Here is a 10,396-nt window from a genome sequence, read left to right as displayed (position 1 = left end):
CTGGCTCTCTGTGTCTTTCTGGTTTGATGAGGAAAGCCAGGAAGTGGGTGCATTAGAATAAATTCGGGGTTACCAACAGGAAGTAGAAGGGAGAAGTGAACCAGCTGAGTGAGGCCAAGTGGTCAGGATAGATGAGAGTCTAAGAGAAAACAGAGATGGGGTCAGTAAGAACCGGAGTGAGTACAATTTAACTGAGTATTTGATGTGGCAGTTTGGGGATTTAGGTGCCCAGTATTTAAGGCTGGAGCTGCAGTGCTCCCAGCATACGTGAAGCTTCAGCTGTACTGGATCATAACAGAAAGTGAAAAGTGGAAGAGGGAATTACTGGAGGATGAGGTTGAGGGAGCTGATCTAACAATTTTATACAATACATTTGAAATTAAATTTAATAAATTTCAGTTTTAAAACTACCAGGTGAGAGCCAGAGTGTGATTTACTGATACAGATGTTTCTTTCTGTGCACTTATTTCATCATTTTTACAAACTGAATTAGTAATCCAGTACCACTGATGCCAAAAGTAGAACAGATATATTGCCTCACCTGTTTGATGTATTGGGGTACAGACTATCACAATGTACCTTTGTTGTATTAACTGAAAGACTCAAAGGTGTAAAAAAAAAAAAAAAATAAAAAAAAAAAAAAAAAAAAAAAATATATATATATATATATATATAAACAAAACACACAAAAAAAACTATACATACAGACAATAATAGGAATAAATACTCTTGGAATCTGTGAATTGCAAGGATGAATACAATTCTCTGGCAAAGACTTAAACACTTCCAGGGATTTAAATAAAGCTGCAAGAGCAGAATATGCATCACAAGACCCAGAAATTCAGTTTCTCTTCATATCTTCATCTTTCTTCTGTGGATAGATGATCCAAATAGTCTTGACTACTTTTTCCCAGCAGTATTACTGACTGTCCACTATTGGACATCCTGTTTTGCCCACGAGGGTAGCGAGTCAGTCACATGACTGAAGACTATCAATACTGTATGATGAAATAAGTTTAAATTGAATGTGTTGTTTCAATAGAACAAGAACAGAATTAAACCCAAATTCAACAAAAATCTCTCAGGTTCGAATCAAAAATACACTTGGAAACTGAGGTCAAAAATGATTCAGATGTACAAATATCAGTGCAGTTATTGAAAAGATTTTCAAAGATCAAATGTGCAAATATCATATTATTATGAACAAGAGCAGCTTAAAAACAGAAGAAGAATCTAACACATTTCAAGGAAATATATTCAACCCTCTGAACATTGTAGTGTAATATGATGGCTCTGGGGACCTGCTGTCTATTTTTAGCCACAGCAATCTTAAAACTGCCTGCTCCCAAAAGAATTGCTTTGCATCCCGCGGGACTACAGTCCCAAAGCTGGCTCTAATGCTGAGCTCCTGGACAGTGTGGCATGATATTTAGTGTCTGATGGATGGAAGCATAATATCCCAGAGGTGTTAAGCAGAGGATTCCAATGATTGGTGGGAAATCAATGGAATCAATTCCTTCACCCTCCAGGAACTGCCTGCATAGTCTCATCACAGGAGGTTGAGCATTGTCGTGAACCAGGTGGAACCCAGGACTCCAGCACAGGGTTCTACAATGGGTCCAAGCATTTCTTCGTAGTACCTTATGGGAGTCAGGGTGGTGTTGCCTGGCCTGTAGAGTTCTGTGTGTCCCTCCATGGATATGCCTCCCCAGACCATCACTGACACTGAAAAAGTGATGCAACATTATTTTCACAGCCTGTTTGATATAAAATGTGAATAATGATCTTGTTTTGTTGTATTTCTAACTTTCAGAACTTGGAGAGAAGGTCACTTTGACAGCAGACAGCACAAACATACCAGCAGGGGACAGTGTGACACTGACCTGTGATGTGAAGGAGTCTGCTAAATTAAAATATGAATGGTTCAGACAAACTTCATCTGAAGAGAAGTCCATAATAACTCATGAATCAGGCAGAGTGATATCTGTCTCTAAAGGAGGAAATTACACCTGTAAAGCTGAAGGGAAAAATGTCACCATAACAGAAAGTGACTCAGTCACCATTCAGGAAACTGGTTAGTTTAAACATTTCATTTGGAATAAAACAACAAAGTCTTTAAGAAATCAGTTTGAAACTGTGTCTGTACAGGCACAGATAGAAGAATTCAGTTTTCTGTCTGCTTCTTGCTCAGGATGTTTTTACACATTTTTTATGTGTGTAGAAAAATGTATACACCTTTAGTTGTTACTGAAAAACATTAAATCATAATTCATGCAGTGTAATCAGTGAATTAACAATGTATAACAATATATTTATTGATCTGAACAGAAAAGTAAATAAAAATACAATGAAACAAAAATAACATATTCATTCTGGATCACTGTATGTTATTTTAACTTACCTACAATAATATAATAATATGTTTTATGGAAACCATTCATCTTTTAAATTTTTAATCAGCTTGCAGAGGAACAAACACAGCTTATCAAAATCTTAAAGTAGTTAACAGATGAGAATCTGCACACTGAATGAATCCTAAAATCAATATATGAGTTAATTTTAAAGATTGCTGCACAACAAGTCATTCACATAATTATGATAAAAAGCTGCTGCTGGAAACAGATATGTTTTTCTTTCCCAGTTCGTAACAGCATTACAGTGAAACTGCAGCACAGCTGGTCTCAGATATTCACTGGTGAGACAATCACTCTCAGATGTGAGATTCAGGGAGGTGAAGGAAAGGTGTGGAAATATGAATGGACAGCACCCAACACAAACAGCCCTCCAACATCCAGTGAATACAGGATCAGCAGAGTTTCAGTGTCCCACAGTGGAGACTACAGATGTCGGGGTAGCAGTGACTATCTCTTAACAGGATGGAGTGATGCCTTCACACTGACAGTTTCATGTGAGTTGGACCATGATTCATGCTGACATTTCATGTTTTCATGTTTACATCTGTCTTAATAGGAAAACTCCAACAATGATCCAGCTGTCTGCAGGCAGCTCAGGACAACAGTTTTTCTCACTGTGCAAACAGAAAGGAGAGACACCATGGAGGCTCTTAAAATATCAGCAAGTTTGATAAGAGAATGATAAATCAGTGAAATCTTCAGTTACAGGCTAATGTGCAATTAATCTTTGTGTTCATAGATACATTACTCCATGAATGTTTAAAATGTGATCAGTACTGAAATTTGCTCTTAATGATGATTTAATGATTTAATGGTTTTGTTTCTTCAACAGCAAGTAAACCCAGAGCCACACTGACAGCACACAGTTCAGTCATACCAGCAGGGGGCAGTGTGACACTGAGCTGCTCTGTGGAGGGCTCTGCTGGCTGGAAGTATAACTGGTTCAGACGTGATTCAGTCTCTTCTAAAGCTCAGCTCATGAGAGGAAATAATGCAAACAGAGTTATTAGTGTCTCACAAGGAGGTCTGTACCACTGCAGAGGAGGGAGAGGAGATCCAGTTTTCTACACAGAGGACAGTGCTCCAGTTACAATTCAGAAACAAGGTCAGAGTTAAGTTTTGTTGTGAAGTAAAACACAAAATAATGATTAAATTGAAATTAGAATTTATAACTATGATTTTTTTTAATTCATTTTTTTTGTTTGTTTCCTGTTGATTTTTCTTTAAATGTTTGTTTTTTTGGGAACAGTTTTGGCTGCTGTGAAACTGCAGCACAGCTGGTCTCAGATATTCACTGGTGAGACAATCACTCTCAGATGTGAGATTCAGGGAGGTGAAGGAAAGGTGTGGAAATATGAATGGACAGCACCCAACACAAACAGCCCTCCAACATCCAGTGAATACAGGATCAGCAGAGTTTCAGTGTCCCACAGTGGAGACTACAGATGTCGGGGTAGCAGTGACTATCTCTTAACAGGATGGAGTGATGCCTTCACACTGACAGTTTCATGTGAGTTGGACCATGATTCATGCTGACATTTCATGTTTTCATGTTTATATCTGTCTACTACTCTTTGGTGTTTGTGGATCAAAAGGTTAATTACTATTTGAGGTATGATTTTTTTTATTATTAATTAATTTATGTTATTATTGTTATTTTCCCTGAAGTAAATGATAATCTAACGTACCCCCCCCCCCCCCCCCCCCCCCCCCTTGTAAACACAACAGCAAGTAAACCCAGAGCCACACTGACAGCACAAAGTTCAGTCATACCAGCAGGGGGCAGTGTGACACTGAGCTGCTCTGTGGAGGGCTCTGCTGGCTGGAAGTTTGACTGGTTCAGACGTGATTCAGTCTCTTCTAAAGATCAGCTCATGAGAGGAAATGAAGCAAACAGAGTTATTAGTGTCTCACAAGGAGGTCTGTACCACTGCAGAGGAGGGAGAGGAGATCCAGCTTTCTACACAGAGGACAGCAGTGACGTCACAGTTAAAGAAATTTGTGAGTTTAAACATTTCATTTAGAGTAAACAATAAAGTCTAAAACTCTGAGAAAATTCGGAGAATTGCAGTCACCCTCTTCTTATTGTCGATTTTTAAAACAACATTTTTTTTAAATCCTTGCTACTTACAACCATTAAATCATGTTGTCATGCAGAGTAATCAGTGGGTTAATGATGTCTAAAGTTATTGATCTGAACAGAAAAGTTTATATAACACATTCATTTCAGATCACCACATCTGCTTTCTTTAAGGTTTTAAACTGAATATATTAAAAGGTTTGACTTTGACTATTTTTATAGAAGCCATTTGTCTTTGAAATTTTCAATCAGCTTTCAGAGGAACCAACACACAGAGTCAACTACAGTTTATTAAAATGTTAAAGTTCTCAGGTACTAGGGCTGCAACGATACTGATCTGATACCGATACTTTGTACAAAAACTTAATGTTTTATTGTACACTGGAAAAAAGGGATTGGCCATCTCTTGGATTTATGTAAGCATCTTGCGTGTATTCAACACAATTGCCTCATGCTTTAAAGTTAAGTGTAACTATATAGTGTAGAAACTACATGATATGCAGAGAAGGTATATTAAATTGTTCATATCATGTTCGAGTAAAGTAAGTCAATAATATAGCAATGTTAAATCTCACGACACCGCACGTGATTTCATCTCGCACACTTTGGATCATGGTTTGAGGAAGGCATCCATCTCAGTCAAGTCGAGCAGCCGCCTCTATTTTTGGTATACCGAAAGAAGGACTGTTGGGTTTCTTAAAGTACAAAACCCCGCTGGAACACAAGACCAATAACTGCACGACAAAACAGGGCAAGAAGGTGCTCTTTGTGTTTGTGGCTCGCGAGGCAAGTCAGCCAAAGTTGAGGAAAAGATTCCTTCATCTGAACTCAGCCCACTTCGACTGATTCCTTCACTACAGCCCTTTTTATTGTCAGCAAGCAATCATTCATGAATATGCAATTACAAATACATTCTTAAGCAGGCATATCTGAACAACATCAGTGTCTGTATTCTGTGTGTGTGTGTGTGTGTGTGTGTGTAGGTGCATGTGCGTGTTTCCAACCATACTATACATAGACATACAACCTTTCAATGAACTTAAACTATGTGTATGAGGTATGCAGAAAAGCAGAACTAAGTGTCTCGCTAAATGATAAGAACGGGAACTTGCAATAGGTCATGTCTCCATGTCGCCCTCCATGCATGGTAAGGAGCAATGTTTAACATGTTTAACAATGTTTTACATTTTTACATTTTTCATGTATTATGAAACACACGACTACATATTAGTTTGTTTGTTTTTTTTAGACTTAGACAGTGAAATACAATAAAATTCATATTCGAATGTTAGGAGGTGATCGTGGCTGAAGAGTTGGCAGTTCATCTTGTAATCAAAAGGTTGCCGGTTCGAGCCCCGGCACCGACAGTCTCGGTCGCCTACTGGTTGCCTACTGCCTACACTGTAAACCCGAACAAGTTGACTGAACTTAAAACTTTTGTGGAAACTGATTACCTCAAAAGATTTAAGTACAAAAACTTATATCTTCTAAGTATGGGGTACTCAAAATTTGTATTTATTGTTAACCTAAAAATTTAAAATTATATTTTATATTTTATTAATTGAGCTTTACTCAAAGACTGTATACTTTAATTTCAATATTTTTGTGTTTCTTGTAGTTTATTATTTTGATGCAACACAATGCAATTATATTACAACCTAAACTCAAATTATCTGATTATTAATTAAAAGATATTTATGTTTCAATGTTTGAGTGTAGACTACTAACAAAAAAAAAAAGTACGGAAATTCAGTTACTTTACATTTTGTTTATTTAACATTTTTTCATGAAAATTTAAAAACATCACAAATGTTTTTATAAAACAACTAACATGGACATCGGCACCATAAAGTGAGCATTATAAATTCTGTGTAGAAATCTTTTTATCTTTTTATAAAATCACAAAGGACGACATCAGTCCTAATTGCATCTTTCTCAAAATACACAAAAATGCAAAACAAAAAGTCAAATACTAATCACTTTTTTTTTAAATAGAAATGAAAAACAATTTTTTAAAATGGGTACAAAGACGATCAGCTTCCAAATAACCAGATAAGGCAGTCAAGTATAGGAAAATTAGGTAAACTGATGGAGTTAAATCCACCCAAAGCCTGTAGTAAACTTAAAGTGCTTAAAGTGCTTCAAACAAAGTGCTCAGTAACAGAGTGCGTGTCCTAACAAACATTGCCTTATATTCCTTAAGAGCATGTAGGCAGGGGTTTCAGGGGTTTGCCGTCATCAAGCCCCATGAAGATATTTTGGACAAAGGCAAATGTGTGAACCAGCTTCCTGGGGTAGTCTAAATGCAGAGCATAGATCAAGCCAAACAATAAAGAAAATGCATCTGCAAATCTGGGAATATCACGCATCACCTAGCCGCCTTTCACCACAACAGCCATGCTTGAGGAAGTAAAATGGACTGGACTGGGAAGCGCCGTCGGTAACCACTGTGAGAAGGGCAACTGAAGTGTCAATGAGGGTCGACTCATCCAATGCGTCCGCCTGGAATAGACACAGTATCAATGGTAAATGGCCTGTATTTGTATAGCGCTTTACACATTCAGTCATCCAGACATTCACACCCATTCACACACTGGTGATGGCAGCTACATTGTAGCCACAGCCACCCTGGGGCGCACTGACAGAGGCGAGGCTGCCGGACACTGGCACCTGCGGCCCCTCTGACCACCACCAGTAGGCAACGGGTGAAGTGTCTTGCCCAGGGACACAACGACCGAGACTGTCGGAGCCAGGGCTCAAACCGGCAACCTTCTGATTACAAGGCGAACTCCCAACTCTTGAGCCACGATCGCCCCAATTAAATAAGTAAGGTTGGTTTGAGAGAATGTGACAAGCATGACCTGTAATCTAGCAAAACATTCAGCAGTGTAGTGGGTTACTTTGTAACGAGTTAGGGTACTCTACTTTTTTTGAAAAATGTACATTAACGTGTTAGCTTCTTGCATTACATAATTTGTATTTTTGTTATTTTTCTAAAAAAAAAAAGTAATTTTTTATTTCATGACTTTATCTCAAAAAGAAACTAAATCTTGACTTCAGCCTGGTTTTTGGGCCACCTGCAGCATAGCCATAGTGCTGTGATACGCCTCTGCCCTGCTCCTGACCTGTGTGTGTGTTTGTGTGAGGGTTTTCTAAAGAGAGGGTATTTTGTTTGTACAATTTGGTAGCTGCTAGGGTATTAAATTATATTTAAAAAAATCCATAGAATTTTATCTTACTGGCAGAATTTAAGTAATGCAAAAATACACTTACATTACATGTCTAAAAGAATTCTGGGTCCTCATCCCGCAGGTATACAGGAAGGGCACGAAGTACTGCAGTGCGTTTCACATTGATATCAGGCGCCTCCTAAAAAGGGAAAAGAAAAGTTCATTTAACGCAAAGTTTTCAGGTGTCATTCTTTGGGGAGGATACATGTTTATGAAACTGCATGACATCAGACTCTACTAAATTTTGGAGACTTTTCTTTTAAGATACAACCTTTCTGTCTCTTGTGACAGAGAGTCTGTTTCTTAATCATTTGACAAAAACCCTACACAGTATTTTAAAATAGTGTTCTCCAGATCAGAGCTGTAATCTATATAGAACATGGGGTTCAAAGCAAGGAAAAATTGTGTGTTTATCAGTGAAAGTTTTAATTTGTGTTAATTTTATCATTATCAATATATGAAATCTTCACCTTAAGGGACTTAATGAATGGTTTCTTCTAAAAATTAGAAATGATTGAGTCATTTCACATCATATGAAAATATTAATTTTTAATACAAATTTGGCCCTATAAAAATGGAAACTCAGTAACAAAGATAATGGAGATTCTCTAAACACGAGCGAATATCACAGTAAAATTGTTGATTGTGATTTACACATTGGATGTATCCTCAGTGATTTGGTACAATTATACAACATTTTATAAGAACTGAACAACTGATGAAACAACTTACTTATGTGACCACATATGAAGTGTTATAACTTACCACAAAAGGTGAACTGTGCCACTGACCCTTGGTAGATCTGCACATGATAAAAAAAAAAATGCATTATAAATACTAACACAGCTATTAATAATTAGGGGTACATTTAAGATGTTAATGTCACAAAATAAAATAGACTGGTAGAAAGAAGTACAAGGAAATGGTAATGGGGGGAGCCATGAAAATAGATCTTTTCAACATGATTCAGTGTGACAAAGCCAGGGCATGATTTAAAAAAAAACAAAGAAACAGGTTGTCACGGTCCTGGGTCAGTGACCCAGTGTTTTGAGTTTCTTGTGCCTCTGAGTTTTTTGTATTATGTTCTTAGTTCTCTTTGTTGTCCCAGCGTATTCTTTAGTGTAGTGTCTTAGTTTGGTGTTCTTGTATTCTGTTTAGTTCTGAGTATTTGGTAGCTGCCCTCTGTGTTTCTTAGTTGCTCTGTCTCCCCTAGTCTAGTTTGCGTCTGTGCTAATTCCTGTTTTACTTTGAAGGTCTGTGTCTCATGTGAGTGTATCCTACTTTGCTCCCTTGTCTCGTCAGTTCTGATTTCTCCCAGCTGTGCTCTCCTTCTGTGTCTCATTCCCCTCGTTACTTCCCATTGTATTTAAACCCTGTGTTTCTCTGAGTCAGTGCTGTGTCGTCCCTCAAGCTGTGTGTTTCCTCGTGTGCCTCTCTGCAAGCTGTGAGTTTATATTTTCCCAGTTTAGTTTTGTATGCTCGTTTTCTGTGAGCAGCAATTAAAGCTGTGATTTTGAGTTCATCCCCTGAGTCTGAGTCCTGCATTTTGGGTCCAACTCCTGCCTGCCGCACAGCGATTCATGACACGGGTCTTTTAACCTAAAAATGTTTTAATGGCCATGAAGAAAGGTCTCTTCAATAGATCTTTCAACTCACCTGTGTTTACTGTCTCCACCTGAAATTAATTGCAGTCTGAATTTTTTTTCTTCTGTCTTTTTGTCTTTGGTCTTCAGCCTTGGAAGAAAAAATAAAAATATTGAAAACCTTATCAGCACACTAAATATACAACACCTTGCTATATTTCAGTTGTTTTAGATAGAAGTTACCACTGCTAGCTAAGTCACTTTTGAACGATGCTAATGAGAAGGGAAAAAAAAAATCCTGCCGAACAATGAGGGTGCTGTTGTAAAAATGCCAACTTTCTTGCGTTGGCAAGGGGTCGTTAAAATATCACTAAGACCCTTTCTTTATGTGTGATTCTTAGTAAAACTGTGTTTTAATCGGTTAAAACTGTAAAACTGACGACATAATCTATGTTTGAAAAAGAGCGCGAACAACAGCGAACAACAATTCACCACCTGGGTCTGTGCTTTTTAACACAACAGCGCATTCGAAAACAAGTTATTGGCTGCAACATATTAATATACTTGCTTTTTTACGGAAAAAATAAACATAACGAAGGTTCCGTTTTACTTACAAGTTTCTCCAAATGTGTTCTCCAGTCGCTCGAGAAGGGCAGCCATATTGAACAGAATTTTCTGTCAACGTCGTTCAGGTTAGAGAGAAGACGTCATGACGTCCACATGCGGAGCTCGGAAAAAAACATTTACTCAAAAATCATAATTAAGAAAGCAGTATTTACTCTTAACTTCTAAGCCATGTACAATTATAACTGTTTGAATCGTTAACCGAACAGAAAAGTTTTAAGTTGTTTCAACTTTGTGAGGAATTTTAATTGTTATATCCACAAACTTTATAAGTCAGGTAGACTGTTGGGGTTTACAGTGTACTGGTGGTGGTCAGAGGGCCCGGTAGCGCCAGTGTCCGGCAGCCTCGCCTCTGTCAGTGCGCCCCAGGGCAACTGTGGCTGCAATGTAGCTTGCCGTCACCAGTCTGTGACTGTGTGTGTGAATGACTGAATGATTCACACACACATTCAGGATGACTGAATG

At 37.9% G+C, this 10,396-nt stretch overlaps 2 long non-coding RNA genes across 3 annotated transcripts; one reads left to right on the top strand and one right to left on the bottom strand.

Annotated features, from left to right (window-relative positions):
- Nucleotides 1-3,495: 3,495 nt before the first annotated feature.
- On the top strand, nucleotides 3,496-4,172 carry LOC113018002 (uncharacterized). The gene is made up of 3 exons (XR_003271650.1): nucleotides 3,496-3,519; nucleotides 3,664-3,924; nucleotides 4,143-4,172. It is a non-coding gene; the product is annotated as an uncharacterized LOC113018002 (long non-coding RNA).
- Nucleotides 4,173-6,406: 2,234 nt separating this feature from the next.
- LOC113017999 (uncharacterized) lies at nucleotides 6,407-10,186 on the bottom strand. 2 transcript variants are annotated; one of them, XR_003271647.1, is made up of 5 exons: nucleotides 9,922-10,186; nucleotides 9,381-9,458; nucleotides 8,490-8,526; nucleotides 7,768-7,863; nucleotides 6,407-6,996 (listed from the first exon to the last, which is right to left on the bottom strand). It is a non-coding gene; the product is annotated as an uncharacterized LOC113017999 (long non-coding RNA). The 2 variants fall into 2 exon arrangements; XR_003271646.1 differs by having other exon boundaries at nucleotides 9,381-10,186.
- Nucleotides 10,187-10,396: the final 210 nt, after the last annotated feature.

This window comes from Astatotilapia calliptera, unplaced genomic scaffold (assembly GCF_900246225.1).
Source record: "Astatotilapia calliptera unplaced genomic scaffold, fAstCal1.2 U_scaffold_30, whole genome shotgun sequence".
Lineage (NCBI taxonomy): Eukaryota > Metazoa > Chordata > Actinopteri > Cichliformes > Cichlidae > Astatotilapia > Astatotilapia calliptera.
The sequence above is the reverse complement of the archived record's forward strand: the minus strand, read 5'-3'. Positions and strand labels throughout refer to the sequence as shown.